The sequence below is a fragment of the Furipterus horrens genome, unplaced genomic scaffold (assembly GCF_987537825.1).
Source record: "Furipterus horrens unplaced genomic scaffold, mFurHor1.1.pri manual_scaffold_17, whole genome shotgun sequence".
NCBI classification, from domain to species: domain Eukaryota; kingdom Metazoa; phylum Chordata; class Mammalia; order Chiroptera; family Furipteridae; genus Furipterus; species Furipterus horrens.
The window spans coordinates 64,033,440-64,039,529 of NW_028327187.1; the positions used below are offsets into that span (position 1 = coordinate 64,033,440).

The window sequence follows — 6,090 nt, forward strand, 5'->3', positions numbered from 1 at the left end:
TTAACTTCCCCCTGTCTATTTTGTACCAACTGACTATGCTTCTTAATCCCTGCACCATTTTCTCATTTCTTTCCGTTACCCCTTCCATCTGATAACCATCCAAATTATCCCCATACCTATGATTCTTTTCCTATTCTGGTTTGCTTACTTGAATTTTGTTTTTATTTTTTAGATTCGGTTGTTGATAGTTGTGAGTTTATTGTAATTTTAGTGTTTATAATTTTGATCTTTTTCTTAAGTAAGTCCCTTTGACATTTCATATCATAATGGCTTGGTGGTGATGAACTCTTTTAGCTTGACCTTGTCTGGGAAGCACTTCATCTGCCCTTCCATTCTAAATGATAGCTTTGCTGGATAGAGTAATATAGGTTGTAGGTCCTTGCTTTACATCACCTTGAATACTGCTTGCCAGTTCCTTCTTGCCTGCAAAGAGTCTTTTGAGAAATCAGCTGATAGTCTTATAGGCACCCCTTTGTAGGTGAATCTGCGCTTCTCTCTTGCTACTTTTAGGATTTTCTCTTTATTTTTCACCTTTGGCATTTTAATCGTTATGTGTCTTGGTGTGGTCCCCTCTGGGTCCAGCTCACCTGGGACTCTGTGCTTCCTGGACTTGTATATCTATTTCCTTTCCAAAATTTGGGAAGCTTTCCTCCATTATTTTTTCATATACGTTTTCAATTTCTTGCTCTTCCTCTTCTCCTTCTGGCACCTCTATGATTCAGATGTTGGTACATTTCAAGTTGTCCCAAAGGTTCCCAAGCCTCTTCTCGTTTTTTTCAATTCTTGTTTCCTCATTCTGTACTTGTTGACTGTTTTTTTCTTCCTTATGTTCCAAGTTGTTGATTTGAACCCCGGTTTTCTTCCCATCACCATTGGTTTTGTGTGGATTTTCCTTTGTTTCACTTAGCATAGCCTTTACTTCTTCTCCTATGTGTTTGTCATACTCAAGCATATCTGTCAAGCCTGTGAGCATCTTTACCATCAGTGTTTTGAATTCTGCATCTCTTAGGTTGGCTGTCTCCTCATCTGTTATGTTGGCTATCTCCTCGTCACTTAGTTCTCCCACTGGAACCTTGATCCATTCCCTGTTTTAGGCCATACTTCTTTGTCTCCTCATCTTGACAGGCTCCTGTGTTTGTTTTCTCTGCGTCTTACATAGAGCTGACACACCTGGTATGTTGTAAGGGGCAGAGCCTTAGGTATTCATCAGTACAAGGCAACATGTTTCACCACATTGTGGCACTGTGTCGGGGGGGAGGGGACTGAGGAGAAACTTGCTGCTTGCTCAGCACTTGCCTCTTTTCCTGGCACTTCTCCCACTTCTGTATGAAACTGGAACCTCTCTAGCTATTGCCCTGGCTGTCATTCCCAGAGTGGATAGGTCTGCAGATGTTCTAGGACTGTGGGGGCCCTTTAAATAAGCAAACTCTGCTGAGAGACCAGCAATTTCTGCCTCCACCCGAACCCCCACTGGTTTGCACAGTCAGAAGCAATGAGGGTTGCTTTTCTCCAGTGCTGGGACCATGAGCTGCGCAGTCTGGTGAGGAGCTGGGAATGCTCCCCAGGTGTCCCTCCTGACTTTTTGAAACGTGTGACTGCTTTCTGCCAGCCTGCCACTGCCGCTGCTGCTGCCACCACCATTCCGTGTCCTCTCTGCCCTGGCTCTGCCCTTCCTACCTGTCTGGATTAGTATTTCTTCTTTATATCTTTGTTTGCTGGACTTCCATGCAGTTTGATTTTCTGGAATTTCTGTTTGTTTCTCATTTTGAGGTAGTTGTCTTTCTTCTTAGTTGTGGAGGGAGAAGCAGCATGTCTATCTGCGCCTCCATCTTGGCCAGAAGTCTCGTTGTGGTTTTAATTTACGTCTCTCTGGTGGCTAGTGGTGTTGAGCATTCTTTCATATGTCTATGGGACCTCTGGATGTCCTCCTTAGAGAGGTATCTATTCAGGTCTTTTGCCCATTTTTTAATTGGAGTGTCTGTCTTCCTGGTGTTGAGTCATATGAGTTCTTTATATATTTTGGAGGTCAAACCCTTGTCCAGGGTATCATTGGCAAGTATGTTTTCCCATATGGTTGGTTCCCTTTTTATTTTGATGATGGTTTCTTTAGCTGTGCAGAAGCTTTTTCATTTGATGCAGTCTTATTTATTTATTTATTTATTTATTTATTTATTTATTTATTTAATTTCCCTTCCTCTTGGGGACATATTGGTGAAAATATTGCTACTTGGGATATCTGAAATTTTTCTTCCTGTGTTTTCCTCTAGGACTTTAATGGTGTCACAACTTATATTTAAGTCTTTTATCCATTTTGAGTTTATCCAAGTGTATGCTGTAAGTTTGTGGTCTAGTTTCATCTTTTTGCATATACCATTCCAGTTCTCCAAACCCCGTTTATTAAAGAGCCTATTTTTACTCCATTGTATACTCATGACCTTTTCTCAAATATTAATTAACTATAGCAACATTTGTTCATTTCTGGGTTCTCTGATCCATTGATCTATGTGTCTGTTCTTATGCCAGTACCAGACTGTTTGATTACCCTGGCTTTGTAGTATAGTTTGATATCAGGTATTGTGACCATTCCTACTTTGTTCTTCTTTCTCAACATTGCTGAGGTTACTTGGGGTCATTTTTTTAATGGCGAATAGATTTAATATAGAGTATCAGCTTTGATTGATTGATAGTGACTGCCTAGAGTGCTGTGTGCAGTACGTTTCTGAGGCTGCACCCTGGCATGAAGAGAGAGACAGCTGGGATTAGCAATATCTGAAATCTCACTTGTAGGAAAAACCACAGGCACCAGAGCTGCTGCTGCTGCTGCCACTGCCACCAGCTCCACTGAGGACAGTAAAGAGCCCAAATGTGAGAGTGGCGGTCAGGCTGGCACTGGCACCAGCACCGAAGCTGCCACTGGCACTGGCACCAGCATTGGCACCAGTGCTGGCACCACCACTCTCTTGGGCTTTGGCTTTAGCTTCAGCTCCCACCTGGATCTGGGCTTTGGCCCAGGGTCCAATATCAGCTTCGTCCCAGTTGCAGAGCCCAGCAGCATTTTCAGAGCCAAGCCCAATGCTCATTCGAGCTCTAATCTCCGCTCTCGCCTTGGCTTCAGCTGCAGCATCAGCCGCAGCCTTTATATCTGCTTCCATCGCCTCTTGGTGCTGAGCTGCCCATTCCTTGGGATCCTTCTTCTGTACCTTGCAGGCAAACTTGAGGACTTTCATCTTGCTGGTCTCATAGTAGGAGCACAGGCCCCAGAAGAACTCATACTCAGGGAGATTGCTATTAGGGACTCGAGCATAGTCAAGGTACTTCTGCTTCACAAACTCATTAGTAATGAGCTTCTTCACACCGCCAAGAAGTGAGTGGTGTATCCCAGGGCGCAGCCCCAACTTGCGCAGCACCTCCCGGATGACAGCCTCACTGGACCGATTTCCATTCATGAAGATGATGCTAAGAAGCACCATGAGGAGACCCAGCTTTGGGGAGTCTTTGGTTGTTCCCAGTATGCCTACATCAGTGGGTTCCAAGGTGCTGAGAAGAATGTACAAGTGGTCATTCTTATCAATTTCCTTCAATTGGATCCCAAATACCTTCTCCAAGGAATAGCCTGCTCGTTCAATGATTTCTGGGTACACATCAGTGTATTCTTTGATGATGTCCTTCAGCATGTCTGAGCGCTTAATGGGAATCTTTGTCTGGTCTTTAGTCAACAGGTACTTCACCAATTCGTTTGCCCTCCCTTACAAGAGGGCTACATCCCAAGATGGTGGTGCTTCAGGCTCTTGGGATGACTGGAGCTTGGCAGCTCTGCAGTGAGCCTTGCCCCTATGGGCCTCTAGGTGACCTGAGGGAGAGCAAAGCTCTCCGGACCCAAGCAGCCAACCGAGTCCTTGATGCTCTACGCGCCCAAAAGGCTATGGGACCCCTTGAAGCCTTGCGAGTTATTGAGGCCATTAGGGCCTTTGAGACCCTGCAGCCACCTGTGGTCCCAGAAGCCTGACTCTGATCACTGCTGCCATCCTCTTCTCCATTTAGATTCTTCACCTTTTGGGCTTTCTTGGCCTTGACCTTGGACTGAGTATCCTGATTCTCCTGAGTCTGGGCAACTGCACCCTCAGGCTCAGGTTCATCTGCTGGAGCCTGAGAGGCAGCAGCCTCTGTCTCCACGGCCTTTGTATTGACCTTTGTATCAGCCACACAGCTAACCTTTTTGGTCTTAGTCTCAGGCATTGTCACAGCCTGAGGATCAGCATTCTGTATCTTGGTGTCAGCTGCTGGACTCTTCTTTTCAGCTGTCAAAACCTGGGTATCAGTCAGCTTAGTGGTAGGTGAGACCTTAGTGGCAGCTGCCTCCTGAGCTTCTGGGGCCTTTGAGACCTCTGTGGCCTTTGAGACCCCTGCAGCATTTGAGACCTTCACATCTTCTGAAACCTCTGGTGCCTTTGAAGCCTTTGGTGTCTCCGAGATCTCCAAGTTCTCAGTCACTGTCAATACAGTCTGCACCTTCAAACTACTTTCCTTTTCTGAAGTTTCAGCCTGGAGGTGGGTTGGACCCGTACCAATCTCTCTTGTGTCAGACATGTCTCAAGCTGGCCTGGCAAGAGCTGAGCCTTGTCCTCGAGCAAGTCCGGGATTCGTCTGCCCTCCCTCAGTTCCTCTTGAAGTCTACTCGGGGTCATTTTTGATTCCATGTTTTTGAAGTATTCTAGATCTGTGAAATATGCCATTGGTATTTTAATAGAAATTGTGTTGAATCTATAATTGCTTTGGGTGGTGTGGATATTTTAATGATGTTAATTCTTCCAATCCATGAACACAGTATATGCTTCCATTTGCCAAGTTCTTTGTCATTTTTTAAATTGGGTTTTTAGTTTTTGTGTTGTTGAATTGTAAGAGCTCTCTCTATACGCTGCTTATTAGACTCTTATCCAATATATGATTTGTAAATATATTTACCATTCTCTGAATTGTCTTCTCACTTTTGTGTTAGTTTTCCTTAGAAGATGTATCTGATTTATCTGTTTTCTTTTGTTGTTTGTGCTTTTCATGTCATATCTAAAAAACCATTGTCTAAAACAAAGCCACACAGATTTACATGTATATTTTCTTCAAAGACTTTTATAGTTTTAATTTTTACATTTAGGTTGTTAATCCATCTTAACTTTTTGTATATGATGTGTGGGAAATAAGTTTTTGCATATGAATTTGGTTTTACTCTTACACATGGCTATCCAGTTGAAACAGCACCATTTCTTGAAAATATTATTTTTTAAGTGAATTGTCTTGGCACACTTGGTGAAAATTATTTGACAATATATGTGAGGGTTTACTTCTGGAATATCAATTATATTCCATTGATTTATATGTCTATCTTTATGCTAGTACCACAGAGTCTTGGTTACTGTAGCTGTGAAGTAAGTTTTAAAATAAGGAAGTATGATTCCTCCTACTTTATTGTTTTGGTTATTCTGGATTTCTTGCAAATCCAAATAAATTTTACTATCTGCTTGTCAATGTCTCAAAAGACACAGCTGGAATTTTAATAGAGATTCCACTTACCCTGAGGATTAATTTAGATAATATTGCCATCTTAACAATATTAAATCTTCCAATCCCTGAACATGTCTGTCCATTAATTTAGGTCCTCTTTAGTTAACTTTACTGATGCTTTTCAGTTTTCAATGTGCAAACCTTACACCACTTTTTACCATATTATTTTAATGCTATTTTGTGTGGAATTTTATTCTTAATTTAATTTCCAGATATTTTATTGGTAATGGACAAAAACACGATTGATTTTTGTATATTGATCTTGTATTCTGTAACCTTACTGAACATATTAACTCTGATATATTTTTGTAGGTTCCTCAGCATTTTTATATGCAAAATTGTGTCTCTTTAAAAATAGAGGTAGTTTTAGTGTTTTCTTTCCAACCCGGGTATATTTTATTTCTTTTCCTTACTGGATTTATCTGGGTAGAGCCTCCAGTACAATATTGAATAGAAGTGGTGAGAATGGACTTCCATGACACCTTCCTGATTTTAGTTGGTGATAATTCATTCTTTCATCATTAAGTATGATGT

At 42.0% G+C, this 6,090-nt stretch overlaps 1 pseudogene; it reads right to left on the bottom strand.

Moving 5' to 3' along the window:
- Positions 1-2,652: 2,652 nt before the first annotated feature.
- Positions 2,653-4,653, bottom strand: LOC149991134 (melanoma-associated antigen D2 pseudogene; annotated as a pseudogene).
- Between the last annotated feature and the right edge of the window lie 1,437 nt (positions 4,654-6,090).